Below are 15,369 nucleotides of genomic sequence, written 5' to 3'. Positions count from 1 at the left end.
TGATATGATTGGGATTACGGAAACATGGCTCCAAAGTGGACAAGGCTGGGAACTCAACATCCAGGGGTATTCAATATTCAGGAAAGATAGGCAGAAAGGAAAAGGAAGTGGGGTAGCATTGCTGGTTAAAGAGGGGATTAACACAATTGAAAGGAAGGATATTAGCTCTGATGATGTGGAATCTGTATGGGTAGAATTGAGAAATACTAAGGGGCAGAAAACGTTAGTGGGAGTGGTATATAGACCTCCAAACAGTAATGCGGAGGTCGGGGATGGCATTAAACGGGAAATTAAAGAAGCGTGCAATAAGGGCACATCAGTTATCATGGGTGACTTTAATCTACATATAGATTGGGCTAACCAAATTAGTAACAATACTGTGGAGGAGGAATTCCTGGAGTGTATACGGGATGGTTTCCTGGACCAATATGTCGAGGAACCAACTAGAGATCAGGCCATCTTAGACTGGGTATTATGTAATGAGAAAGGATTAATTAGCAATCTTGTTGTGCGAGGCCCCTTGGGTCGGAGCGATCATAATATGATAGAATTCTTCATTAAGATGGAGAGTGAAATAGTTGACTCAGAGACTAGGGTCCTGAAATTAAATAAAGGAGACAAGATGGTATGAGGTGCGAGTTGGGTAGGATTGATTGGGGAATGTCACTCAAAGGGTTGACAGTGGATGGGCAATGGCAAACATTCAAAGATCGCATGGATGAACTACAGAACTTGTTCATCCCAGTTTGGCGTAAAAATAAAACAAAAAAGGTGACACAACCGTGGCTAACAAGGGAAATTAGGGATAGCATAAGATCCAAGGAGAGGACATAAATTGGCCAGAAAAAGCAGTAAACCTGAGGATTGGGAGCATTTTAGGATCCAACAAAGGAGGACAAAGGGATTAATTAAGAGGGGGAAAATAGAGTATGAGAGTAAGCTTGCAGGGAACATAAAAACTGACTGTAAAAGCTTTTATAGATATGTGAAGAGAAAAAGATTGGTGAAGTCAAGCGTAGGTCCCTTGCAGTCAGAATCGGGAATTTATAATGGGGAACAAAGAAATGGCAGACCAATTAAATACATACTTTGGTTCTGTCTTCACAAAGGAGGACCGAAATAACCTCCCAAAGATGTCGGGGAACATAGGGTCTAATGAAAGGGAGGAACTGATAGAAATCAGTATTTGTTGGGAAATGGTGTTAGGGAAATTGATGGGATTGAGGGCCGATAAATCCCCAGGGCCTGATAATCTACATCCTAGGGTACTTAAGGAAGTGGCCCTAGAAATAGTAGATGCATTGCTGGTTATCTTCCAAAATTCGATAGACTCTGGAACAGTACGCATGGATTGGCGGGTAGCTAATGTTACCCCACTGTTCAAAAAGGGTGGTAGAGAGAAACCGGGGAATTACAGACTGGTAAGCCTGACATCGGTAGTGGGGAAAATGCTAGAGTCCATTATAAAGGATGTAATAGCAGAGCACTTGGAAAAAAGTGACCGGATCGGACAAAGTCAACATGGCTTTACAAAAGGTAAATTGTGCTTGACTAATCTACTGGAATTTTTTGAGGATGTAACTGGTAAAATAGATAAGGGAGAACCAGTGGATGTGGTGTATTTGGATTTTCAAAAGGCTTTCGATAAGGTCCCGCATAAGAGATTAGCGTGTAAAATTAAGGCACATGGGATTGGGGGCAAGGTATTGACTTGGATAGAGAACTGGTTGGCAGACAGAAACCAAAGAGTTGGAATAAACGGCTCTTTTTCCGAGTGGCAGGCAGTGACTAGTGGGGTACCGTAGAGATCGGTCCTTGGACCCCAGCTATTCACAATGTATATTAATGATCTGGACGAGGGAACTAGATGTAATATCTCCAAGTTTGCAGACGACACAAAGCTGGGTGGGCGTGTGTGCTGTGAAGAGGATGCCGAGAAACTCCAGTATGATTTGGACAGGTTGGGTGATTGGGCAGAAGCATGGCAGATGCAATATAACGTGGATAAATGCGAGGTTATCCACTTTGGTGTCAAAAACGGGAAGGCAGATTATTATCTAAATGGCAATAGATTGGGAGAAGGGGAAGTGCAACGAGACCTGGGCGTCCTTGTGCACCAGTCACTGAAAGTAAGCATGCAGGTGCAGCAGGCGGTTAAGAAGGCAAATGGTATGTTGGCCTTCGTAGCGAGGGGGTTTGAGTACAGGAACAAGGATGTCTTGCTGCAGTTGTACAGGGCCTTGGTGAAACCACACCCTGAGTATTGTGTGCAGTTTTGGTCGCCTTATCTGAGGATGTTCTTGCCATGGAAGGAGTGCAGCGAAGATTCACCAGGCCGATACCTGGGATGGCAGGAATGACGTATGAGGAGAGATTGGGTCGATTGGGCTTGTACTCGCTGGAGTTTAGAAGAATGAGAGGGGATCTCATTGAAACTTATCAAATTCTAACCGGACTAGACAGACTAGATGTTGGTAGGATGTTCCTGATGGTCGGGGAGTCCAGAACCAGGGGTCACAGTCTAAGGTAAGGGGTAAGCTATTTAGGCCAGAGATGAGGAAGAATTTCTTCACCCAGAGAGTGGTGAACCTGTGGAATTCTCTACCACAGAAGGCAGTAGAGGCCAATTCATTAAATATATTCAAGAAGGAGTTGGATAGATTTCTTAAGGCTAAAGGGATCAAGGGATATGGAGAGAAGGCAGGGACAGGGTACTGAATTTGGATGATCAGCCATGATCTCATTGAATGGCGGAGCAGGCTCGAGGGGCCGAATGGCCTACTCTTGCTCCTATCTTCTATGTTTCTAACAGTTTCTCTTTGCGCTCCCACACTGTTACCTCTGGAGTCGCGTAGGGATCTATCCTTGGCCCTCTCCTATTTCTCATCGACATGCTGCCCCTCAGTGACATCATCTGAAAACACGTAGGGTTCCATAAGTACACTGATAACACCAAGCTCTAGTTCTCTCGACCCCTCCATTGTCTCTAAATTTGTTATGCTGCTTGTCCGACATCCAGTCCTGGATAAGCAGAAATTTCCTGCAAGTAAATATTGGGAAGACCGAAGCCATGGACTTCAGTCCCTGCCACAAACTAGCTACCGACACTACCCATCTCCTTGGTCAGTGTCCGAGGCTGAACCAGAGCATTTGCAGGCTTGGTATCATATTTGACCCAAAGATGAGCTTCTGACCACATATCCACTCCATCACCAAGACCGCCTACTTTTACCTCCGTAATATCGCCCGGTTTCGCCCCTGCCTGAACTCAACTGCTGCTGAAACCCTGATCCATGCCTTTGTTACCTCTAGACTTGACTATTCCAACACTCTCCTGGCCGGCCTCCCATCTACCAGCTTCTGTAAACTCAAGCTCATCCGAAGCTCTGCTGCCAGTGTCCTAACTCCCACCCGTTTACCCATCATCCCTGTGTTCACTGACCTACATTGGCTCCCGGTCCAGCAACGCCTCAATTTTAAAATTCTCATCCTTGTTTGCAAATCCCTCCATGGCCTCGCCCCTCCCTATCTCTGTAATCTCCTCCAGCACCACAACCCTCCGAGATCTCTCTGCTCCTCGATTTTAATCGCTCCACCATTGGCGGCCGTGCATTCAGCTACCTGGGCCCAAGCTCTGGAATTCCCTCCCTAAACCTCTTCACCTCTCTCCTCAAAACCGGCCTCCTGTCCTAATATCTCCTTCTGTGGCTCGGTGTCAGATTCTGTCTGATATTCGCTCCTGTGAAACACAATGGATGCTTTACTCGTTTAAAAGCGCTCGAGAAATACAAGTAGTTGTTGTTGTTGGCCTGCCCCTCCCCCTTGTGACCAGACATTTTCCCCGCTCTCTCACACCGGGCTTTGGGGGTGAAATCCTCGCCCCTCCCCCAGTCCCGCCTCAGCTGTGGCTGCGCCTGCGCCTGCGGCTACGGCTCTCACCCCGCGCCGCCCTTTGAAAGGAGGAGAAGCCCCGCCCCGGAGCCGCGCACCGCCTCCCGGTCACCATCTTTCCCCCGGATCCTTCACCAAGATGGCGGTGAATCACGTGGCAGCCGTTGATTGGCAGGTCCTGGAGTGCGCGGGGCCTCTAGCGTCACAGGGCCTGCAGAGGGCGGGGCCTCGAATTTCATCAGGCCTGCAGTGGGCGGGGCCTATTGCGTCACAGAGCCTGCAGTGGGCGGGGCCTGTAGAGTCATTGGGCCCGGGAGTGGGCGGGGCCAGTAGCGTCACAGCGCCGAGGCTGGGTCCACTTCCCCCCAAACACAGGGCAATGTTTGCCCCCCACATTGACACATTTATATAGAAGTGGCGCAATTTGCTGCATCTCAGAACATTTTCACACTCCATGGTTTTTAATCCACATTTTTGAACCAATTTATGCGATTTACATAGAACTACAGCACAGAAACAGGCCATTCGGCCCAACTGGTCCATGCCGGAGTTTATGCTCCACAGGAGGCTCCTCGCACCCCTCCTCATCTCGCCCCATCAGCATAGTCTTCTATTCCTTTCTCCCTCATACCCATGATAGAATAATCATATCCTGACGTTGGATGGACAGGCTTGATGAGTCAAATGGTATTTTTTCACTCCGGACTTTGAGGCTCTTGATATTTGGTGAGTTCAGACTGGGACTGAGAACAGGAGCAGGAGCCCTTCCAGCCCAAACATACTCAAACCTGCATGGCTGCCGGCCGTTCTACTCACCAATCCAAAACTCTACAGCAGATACCAACGTGGGCACACAGTCACATCCAGAGTGCTGTCAAAGCTCAGTGTCTTTAAAATGAGTAACTAGGAGGCACCACAGCTATCAAAGTGCAAACACGGGGTCGACTGTTCCTCAGTATAAGACTGACTAGTACACTGTAGAGATCGAATGGCTAATGCCCAGTCCACGCTCCGCCCCCCACTCACACCCAATCGATTTGAACCTGCAACTCCTTAACATCTGCCATCTCCCCAAACAAAAAGACCTTTCTCCCCGAAACATAGAAACATAGAAGATAGGAGCAGGAATAGGCCATTCGGCCCCTCAAGCCTGCTCTGCCATTCAATGAGATCATGGCTGATCATCCAAACTCAGTACCCTGTCCCTGCCTTCTCCCCATATCCCTCGATCCCTTTAGACTTAAGAAATATATCTAACTCCTTGAATATATTTAAAGAATTGGCCTCAACTGCCTTTTGTGGTAAATAATTCCACAGGTTCACCACTCTCTGGGTGAAGAAATTCCTCCGTATCTCAGTCCTAAATGGCTTACCCCTTATCTTTAGACGGTGACCCCTGGTTCTGGACTCCCCCGCCATTGGGAACATCCTTCCTGCATCAAGTCTGTCTAGTCCTGTTAGAATTTTATAAGTTTCAATGAGATCCCCTCTCATTCTTCTAAACTCCAGCGAGTATAAGCCCAATCGACCCAATCTCTCCTCATAGGTCATTCCTGCCATCACAGGTATCAGTCGGTGAATCTTCCCTGCACTCCCTCCATGGCAAGAACATCCTTCCTCAGATAAGGCGACCAAAACTGCACACAATACTCAAGGTGTGGTCTCACCAAGGCCCTGTACAACTGCAGCAAGACATCCTTGTTCCTGTACTCGAACCCTCTCGCTACGAAGGCCAACATAGCATTTGCCTTCTTAACTGCCTGCTGCACCTGCATGCTTACCTTCAGCGACTGGCGCACTGGTGCACAAGGACACTCAGGTCTCGTTGCACCTCTCCTTCTCCCAATCTATTGCCGTTCAGATAATGAAGCTTTGAGCAACTCCAAAGTTTCACAAAGCAAGTAACTCCATGAATCATAGACTCATAGAGTTATACAGCACAGAAAGAGGCCCTTCGGCCCATCGTGTCTGCACCAGCCATCAAGCCCTATCTATTCTAATCCCATTTTCCAGCACTAGGTCCGTAGCCTTGTATGCTGTGGCGTTTCAAGTGCTCATCGAAACACTTCTTGAATGTTGTGAGGGTTCCTGCCTCTACCACCCTTTCAGGCAGTGAGTTTCAGATTCCAACCACCCTCTGGGTGAAAAAGATTTTCCTGAAATCCCATCTAAATCTCCTGCCCCTTACCTTGAAACTATGCCCCCTGGTTATTGACACCTCTACTAAGGGGAAAAGTTCCTTTCTATCTACCCTATCTGTGCCCCTCATCATTTTGTACACCTCAATCAGGTCCCTCCCTCAGCCTTCTCTGCTCGAAGAAAAACAACCCCAGCCTATCCAGTCTCTCTTCATAGCTGAAGCGCTCCAGCCCAGGTAACATCCTGGTGAATCTCCTCTGCACCCTCTGCAAAGCAATCACATCCTTCCGTGTGGCGACCAGAACTGCACACAGTATTCCAGCGGTGACCTAACTAGCATTTTGTACAGCTCCATCATAACCTCCCTGCTCTTATATTCTATGCCTCGGCTAATGAAGGCAAGCATGCCTTTTTAACCATCTTATCTCCCTGTCCTGCTGCCTCCAGGGATGTATGTACATGCACACCAAGGTCCCTCTGATCCTCTGTCCTTCCTAGGGTCCTACCATACATTGTGTATTCCCTTGCCTTGTTAGTCCTCCCAAAATGCATCATCTCACACTTTTCAGAGTTAAATTCCATTTGCCACTGTTCTGACCATCTGACCAACCCGTCTATATCGTCCTGTAGCCTGAGGCTTCCCTCCTTGCTATTTACTACTTCACCAATTTTTGTGTCATAGAAACATAGAAGATAGGAGCAGGAGTAGGCCATTCAGCCCCTCGAGCCAGTTCCGCCATTCAGTGAGATCATGGCTGATCATCCAAACTCAGTACCCTATCCCTGCCTTTTCCCCCTATCCCTTGATCCCTTTAGCCTTAAGAAATATATCTAACTCTTTCTTGAATATATTTAATGAATTGGCCTCAACTGCCTTCTGTGGTAGAGAATTCCACAGGTTCACCACTCTGAGTGAAGAAATTCCTCCTCATCTCTGTCCTGAATGGCTTACCCCTTATCATTAGACTGTGACCCCTGGTTCTGGACTCCCCCGCCATCGGGAACATCCTTCCTGCATCTAGTCTGTCTAGTCCTGTTAGAATTTTATAAGTTTCAATGAGATCCCCTCTCATTCTTCTAAACTCCAGTGAGTATAAGCCTAATCAGCCCAATCTCTCCTCATACGTCATTCCTGCCATTCCAGGTATCAGTCTGATGAATCTTCGCTGCACTCCCTCCATGGCAAGAACATCCTTCCTCAGATAAGGTGACCAAAACTGCACACAATACTCAAGGTGTGGTCTCACCAAGGCCCTGTACAACTGCAGCAAGACATCCTTGTTCATGTACTCGAACCGTCTCACTACGAAGGCCAACATACCATTTGCCTACTTAACCGTCTGCTGCACCTGCATGCTTACTTTCAGCGACTGGTGCACAAGGACACACAGGTCTCGTTGCACTCCTTCTCCCAATCTATTGCCATTCAGATAATAATCTGCCTTCCTGTTTTGGCCACCAGAGTGGATAACCTCGCATTTATCCACATTATACTGCATCTGCCATGCATCTGCCCAATCACCCAACCTGTCCAAATCATACTGGAGTTTCTCGGCATCCTCCTCACATCACACACGCCCACCCAGCTTTGTGTCATCTGCAAACTTGGAGATATTACATCTAGTTCCCTCGTCTAGATCATTTATTATATATTGTGAATAGCTGGTGTCCTAGGACCGATCCCTGCGGTACCCCACTAGTCACTGCCCGCCACTCGGAAAAAGATCCGTTTATTCCAACACTTTGCTTCCTGTCTGCCAACCAGTTCTCTACCCAAATCAGTACCTTGCCACCAATCTCATGTGCCTTAACTTTACATGCTAACCTCTTATGCGGGACCTTATCGAAAGCCTTCTGAAAGTCCAAATACACCACATCCACTGGTTCTCCCTTATCTATTCTACCAGTTACATCCTCAAAAAATTCCAGTAGATTAGTCAAGCACGATTTACCTTTTGTAAATCCATGTTGACTATGTCCTATCCTGTCACTGTTTTCCAAGTGCTCTGCTATTACATCTTTTATAATGCACTCTAGCATTTTCCCCGCTACCGATGTCAGGCTTACTGGTCTATAATTTCCCGTTTTCTCTCTATCACCTTTTTTGAATAGTGGGGTTACATTAGCTACCCTCCAATCCATGGGAACTGTTCCAGAGTCTATAGAATTTTGGAAGATGACCAGCAATGCATCGACTATTTCTAGGGCTACTTCCTTAAGTAGCCTAGAATGTAGATTATCAGGCCCTGGGGATTTATCGGCCTTCAATCCCGTCAATTTCCCTAACACCATTTCCCTACAAATACTGCTTTCATTCAATTCCTCCCTCTCATTAGATCCTATGTTCCCCGACATCCCTGGGAGGTTATTTTTGTCCTCCTTTGTGAAGACAGAACCAAAGTATGTATTTAATCTTTTTCTCTTCACGTATCTATAGAAGCTTTTACAGTCAGTTTTTATGTTCCCTGCGAGCTTGCTCTCATACTCTATTTTCCCCCTCTTAATTAATCCCTTTGTCCTCCTTTGCTGAATCCTAAACTGCTCCCAATCCTCAGGTTTGCTGCTTTTTCTGGCCAATTTATATGTCCTCTCCTTGGATCTTATGCTATCCCTAATTTCCCTTGTTAGCCACAGTTGAGTCACCTTTTTTGTTTTATTTTTATGCCAATCAGGGATGAACAACCTCTGTAGTTCATCCATGCGATCTTTAAATGTTTGCCATTGCCTATCCACCGTCAACCCTTTGAGTAACATTCCCCAATCCATCCTACCCAACTCGCGCCTCATACCATCATAGTTTCCTTTATTTAATTTCAGGACCCTAGTCTCTGAGTCAAACACTTCACTCTCCATCTTAATGAAGAATTCTATTGTAGGTATTCGTGTTGACCTCAGCAGGTATTGGACGAATGCCTACTAAATAATCGAGTTCGACTTCAGGAGAACAATAAATAAGTTCTTTAATGCAGGAAGCAGACGAAATACAGCAGGTAAGTGAGATGGTTGCAGGAGAACCGTAGAGTAGGTCTTTCCCCAGCGGGGACGCCACGAGGACTGAGTCCGCAGTCCTGTGGATTACGTGATGACGTCATCACGTTCGCGTCACGACGTCATCACGTTGTCCGCGTTTCCCGCGCTTGGGGCGTCACGTGACTCGCGCCGTGACGGCGTCACGTCTACCTGGCACTGAGGCTGGCCGTTGCGGCCGAAGTCGCAAGCGCGCGAGGCACCCGGCACTGAAGCTGGCCATTGCGGCCGAAGTCGCGGGAGCGGGAGAGGCACCCGGCACTGTGGCTGGCCATTGCAACCATCGAGGGAGCGGACGGCTGAACTGGGCCAGCGGCCGACGCGTTTAGGTGAGTCACGTGATGCATGACGTGATGTCAGTGCGTTACGTCATGTTCTTAAAGGGGCAACGGCCCAAACAGGTAAGTTAAAGGGGCAACGGCCCAAACAGGTAAGTTATATACATACATAGTAAAGTTAAAGTGAATTATATATAATACTAGCTGGGGGGAGCCCGGCGTTGCCAGGGCTGTTTTGGGCCGGGCGGTTTAAATCGAGTCGCAGGCTTTGGGGCCTCTCTGTGTCCCTCTGTGAATCTGCTGCCGGGCAACATTTTAAATCGAGTCCCAGGCTTTTGGGCCCTGTCTGTGTCCCTCTCTCAATCTGCTGCCGGGCAACATTTCTACCTTTTAATACCTTGAAAGGTGAAAGTGAAAGTACTTATAAAACGTTTTTGGTAAATCTTATGTTATTTTTAAAAGAGATACTAACTTTTTCAAAGCTGGATGATCAAAGTAGTTTGAGCTGGAAGCAGTGAAACAATGGCTGCCACATCCCTGAGATGAAAACGATTAGTCCCGCCCACACACACACACACCGATTGGCCAACCATCAGGGGACCGTACTGTAGGATTGGTCAATCGTGACGGCACAGGATTGGTCGAACCTTGACGTCAGTCAATCAATGCGAAGTAGCAGATAATTAGTTTAATTTTGAAGGTTTTTTGCATAAGGCGCGAACTATTTTCGTCCGACCAAAAAGTAAATACGCTTACGACTGTCCCGGAACCGTAAGCTTTCTTTGGAGGTAACGCGCGTGTAGGTAGGCTCTATAACTTTCGAGCGCATAGCCGGACAGACGCACACCCGAGGACAGACAGACAGAAGGACAGACAGACAGATAGACAGACAGACAGAACGACTCGTTTATTTATATATATAGATAAGTAAGGGACACTCGGTAGTACTGCCACATACGCCCCCCCAGAATTCGCTTTAACGAAAGTCCAAAGATGAGATGGTCTGACGAGCTGGTGGTCTCGGCGGGCGTGCTGTCTCGACTTGGCGGGCGAAGTCTAAAGATGCTGGTCGTGAGCGGATCCTTACGCGCGTTGTGGCGAATAAAATGTATCCATCAGGTGAAGGACCGTGGAGACGGGGCGAAACAGCAGGCCTTGGCAGAGTGATGGGCAGGTTGGGCGGAAGTGGACGATCGCTCTGTTGATGTTGGAACAAGTCCTTGTTCTGACGAAATCTGCAGGAACACCGAACGGGCGATCCAGAAGGACTTGACGGGCGAGGTTGGTTAACTCACCGACAGGTGAGCAAAGTCTTCAGGAGACTGGAACGCACGGAACGGCGCGTGCCATAGTGCTACGACGATAACACAACAGAGAGTGAACAGTTGCTGCGTTGATCAGTGATCGGTGAGGACAGCAACTTTCACGTGGCTGATCGTGGCTGTGGGATGCCCGTTGGACCCATCCTCGATGTTTGCAGCGTCAGTAGATGGTTGCGTTTGTTGAGGGGAAAACTGGAGAAAGTGCGGCAACGGTCCGGGTTGTTGTTGATTTTGGTAGGGGTAAACTGCCTGGAGGATGGCAACGCTTCTAGTTGTTGTAGATTTCGGTAGAGGAAAACTGCTGAGAAGGTGGCACACTTCTCTTTCTCGCTGAAAAGTGCAGTAGGTAACACAACCAGCAGGCTGACTGGCTGGTGCGTCGTCGGCGGGGAATGCACCTTCGTGTTTCACGAGGGATGGGTCCTCGTGGTTCGCGAGGGATGGGTCCTCGTGGTTCGCGAGCGATGGGTCCTCGTGGTTCGCGAGGGATGGGTCCTCGTGGGTCGCGAGGAGTGCATCCTCGTGGTTCGCGGGGTTGAGTCCTCGTGGTATCCCCACGGGGCGCGCTCCGATCTTGTGGGCCCGAACGTGCTGTACCCCGCGCTTGGAGGGATGTATACTTGCTGTTGAGTTGGGAGATGTCGTGGAGGCGGACGATCCGTGTGGTGGTAGAAATGTCGAATACGGAGACCGTAAGCAAGTGCGTGGTCTGCACCGCATCGATGTTCTCAGCGAACAGGGCTTCTACCTTTATAAAGCACGAGGGCGGTTGTTGCTCCCTGAAGTGCGGTAGCGACAGCGAAACAGCTGATGCTTCCCTGGCGTGCTTCTTTTGTGAAAATTGTTCACAAAAATCGGGGTCCGGCTGCGTTTCATCCGTGAAAAACGGGATCACCTCCAGGCTGTGCTTCCTTTGCGAATACGTTCTCATAGACGGGGTCGCCAATGTAGGAACTGGTGTTCATCGGCTGTTGTACGTCGGTTGTTCGTCGGTCGTCTTCCGTGAAGACGAGGTTCAGGCTGCGCGTTGCTTCTGTGAAAATCGTTCATGGATACGGGGTCACCAATTGTAGTGTAGGAATTGATGAGCTCCCGTACTCACGTCGTTGGGTCACCAATTGTAGGTGAGGTTCAGGCTGCGCGCTTCTTCCACGAAAAACGGTCAGGGATATGGGGTCACCAATTGTAGGTATTCGGGTTGACCTCAGCAGGTATTGGACGAATGCCTACTAAATAATCGAGTTCGGCTTCAGGAGAACAATAAATAAGTTCTTTAATGCAGGAAGCAGACGAAATACAGCAGGTAAGTGAGATGGTTGCAGGAGAACCGTAGAGTAAGGCTTTCCCCAGCGGGGACGCCATGAGGACTGAGTCCGCAGTCCTGTGGATTGCGTGATGACGTCATCACGTTGTCCGCGTTTCCTGCGCTTGGGGCGTCACGTGACTCGCGCCGTGATGTTGTCGCGTCTACCCAGCACTGAGGCTGGCCGTTGCGGCCGAAGTCGCGAGCGCGCGAGGCACCCGGCACTGAGGCTGGCCATTGCGGCCGAAGTTGCGGGAGCGGGAGAGGCACCCAGCACTGTGGCTGGCCGTTGTGACCGTCGAGGGAGCGGACGGCCGAACTGGGCCGGCGGCTGACGCATTTAGGTGAGTCACGTGATGCGTGACGTGACGTCAGTGCGTTACATCGCGTTCTTAAAGGGGCAACGGCCCAAACAGATAAGTTAAAGGGGCAACGGCCCAAACAGGTAAGTTATATACATACATAGTAAAGTTAAAGTGAATTATGTATATATAATATAAGTAAGGGACACTCGGTAGTACCGCCACACTATCATATTATGATCGCTCCGCCCCAAGGGGCCTCGCACAACAAGATTGCTAATTAATCCTTTCTCATTACATAATACCCAGTCTAAGATGGCCTGATCTCTAGTTGGTTCCTCGACATATTGGTTCAGGAAACCATCCTGTATACACTCCAGCAATTCCTCCTCCACAGTATTGTTACTAATTTGGTTAGCCCAATCTATATGTAGATTAAAGTCACCCATGATAACTGCAGTGTCCTTATTGCACGCTTCTCTAATTTCCCGTTTAATGCCATCCCCAACCTCCGCATTACTGTTTGGGGTCTGTATACAACTCCTACTAACATTTTCTGCCCCTTTATATTTCTCAGCTCTACCCATACAGATTCCACATCATCAGAGCTAATATCCTTCCTCACAATTGTGTTAATCTCCTCTTTAACCAGCAATGCTACCCCACCTCCTTTTCCTTTTTGCCTGCCTTTCCTGAATATTGAATACCCCTGGATGTTGAGTTCCCAGCCTTGGTCACCCTGCAGCCATGTTTCCGTAATCCCAATCATATCATATCTGTTTACCTCTATTTGCACAGCTAATTCATCCACCTTATTATGAATGCTCCTCGCATTAAGACACAAAACCTTCAAGCTTGTTTTTTTAACACACTTAGACCTTTTAGAATTATTATTTACTGTGGCCATGTTTGATTTAAATCCTTGATTTCTCTGACTGCCAGTTTTGCTTTTCTCGTTCCTGTCTTTTGCTTCTATCCTTGTTTCCCTTTCCTCTGTCTCCCTGCACAGGATTCCAATCCACTGCCATTTTAGTTTAAACCCTCCCCCACAGCACTAGTCATCTGCGAACATACTGATCATACCTCCTACATTCATATCTAAATCAATAATGTACACTACAAACAGCAAGGGACCGAGCACCGATCCCTGCGGTACACCACTGGAAACAGGCTTCCAGCCACAAAAACAACCTTCGACCATCACCCTCTGCCTCCTGCACTAAGCCAATTTTGGATCCAATGTGCCAAATTGCCCTGGATCCCATGGGCTCTTACCTTCTTGACCAGTCTCCCATGCGGGACTTTGTCAGAAGCCTTACTGAAGTCCATGTAGGCTACATGAACTACACTACCCTCATCCACACACATAGTCACCCCCTCAAAAAATTCAATCAAATTGGTAAGACATGATCTCCACCTGACAAAGCCATGCTGACTATCCTTGATTAATCCTTGCCTCTCCAAGTGGAGACTAATTCTGTCCCTCAGAATTTTTTCCAATAATTTCCCAACACTGATGTTAGGCTTACTAGCCTGTAATTCCCTGGTTTATCCCTACTACCTTTCTTGAATAATGGTAGTACGTTAGCTGTCCTCCAGTCCTCTGGCACCTCCCCTGTGGCCAGAGAGGTTCTGAAAATTTGTGTCAGAGCCCCTGCAATCTCCTCCCTTGCCTCACACAGCAGCTTGGGACACATCTCATCTGGGCGTGGGGATTTATCCACTTTTAAGCCCACTAAAACCACTAGTACCTCCTCCCTCTCAATGCTAATTTGTTCAAATATATCACAATCCCCCTGTCTGATTTCTAAGCCTATGTCATCCTGTAGGCATAAAAATCATAGAAATCTAACCTGCCCACCCCACAAAAACAGGCAACAGAATTCACAGCTGCAAATAGAAGTACAAATACACCCAACCAGTAGCTGAACGTCAGATTCAATACTGTTTTATACACACACACACTCACACACACATGACCCTTTTCAGCAGAATTTGGAGGCTAAAGAAGCACAAAGGTTCATTGTACTCTTATGAAAGAAGTTCGTTTTTAGCAGATACAAGATCATTTACTACAGGGTGAAGTGAGGGTGGGGGGGCGGAGTGAGGGTTGGAGAGAGGGCCGGGCACTGCTGTCCCCAGACCAAGTCCACTAGTATAAGGTGTTGGGACACAACTGCACATCATCACACCACAAGAACCATTTTGCAAAGAATCAGCTCCCGGGCAGTTTCCGACCAGCACAGTCTGTCTCTCTCCCCGCCCCCACTTCTCTCCATTCTTCTCCTGAAAGCACCACTCTCCTGTGGACACCAGGGACACTGGGACCGGTCACCATCAGGGCAGTGGGATAACTTTTAAAATGAGATTCCTTGCCCGAAATCCCTGGGGAATCTGATGGAACAATGCTGGGTGAGGGGGAGTTATCCTCATATTCCACAGGTCTCCGTTAACTCCTCATGGAATTCAAATATCAGCGACAGCACCTTTCATCCTCAGAGACCCACTCCAACTTCCTTTTCCTCTCCAAAGTCCTTGAACATATTGTCATTTCCCGAATCCGTGCCCATCTTTCCCACAACTCCTTGTTTGAACCTCTCCAATCTGGTTTCCACCCCTGCCACAGATCCGAGACATCCCATAACAGTCACAATGACATCCTCGGTCGCTGTGACCATAGTACATTATCCCTCCTTGACCTCTCTGTAGCCTTTGACATGGTCAAGCACACCATCCTTCTTCAACACTTCTCCTCACTGTCCATCTCAGCGGGACGGCCCTCATTTGGTTCCATTCTTACCTGTACAGTCCTGGTGAGAGAGCCTCCTGCAATGGCTTCACTACTGGCCCTCACCATTACCTCAGGAGTTCCCTACTCGGCCTGTCGTCTTCCTCATCTACATGCTGCCCCTCGACGACACATCATCCGCAGACAAGGAGTCAGGTTCCACATGTACGCTGATGACACCCAGCTCTACCTCAGCACCAACTCCCTCCGCCCCTCCACCATCTCTGTACTGTCAGACTGCTTGTCCCACATCCAGTCCCGGATGACACGCAATTTCTTCCAGTTAAAACTGGGAACATTCCCCCAATTTGGGGCCAAT

Source organism: Somniosus microcephalus, unplaced genomic scaffold (assembly GCF_052327205.1).
Source record: "Somniosus microcephalus isolate GS21.2 unplaced genomic scaffold, FLI_Smic_1.0 unresolved_chr1, whole genome shotgun sequence".
NCBI classification, from domain to species: domain Eukaryota; kingdom Metazoa; phylum Chordata; class Chondrichthyes; order Squaliformes; family Somniosidae; genus Somniosus; species Somniosus microcephalus.
The sequence above is the reverse complement of the archived record's forward strand: the minus strand, read 5'-3'. Positions refer to the sequence as shown.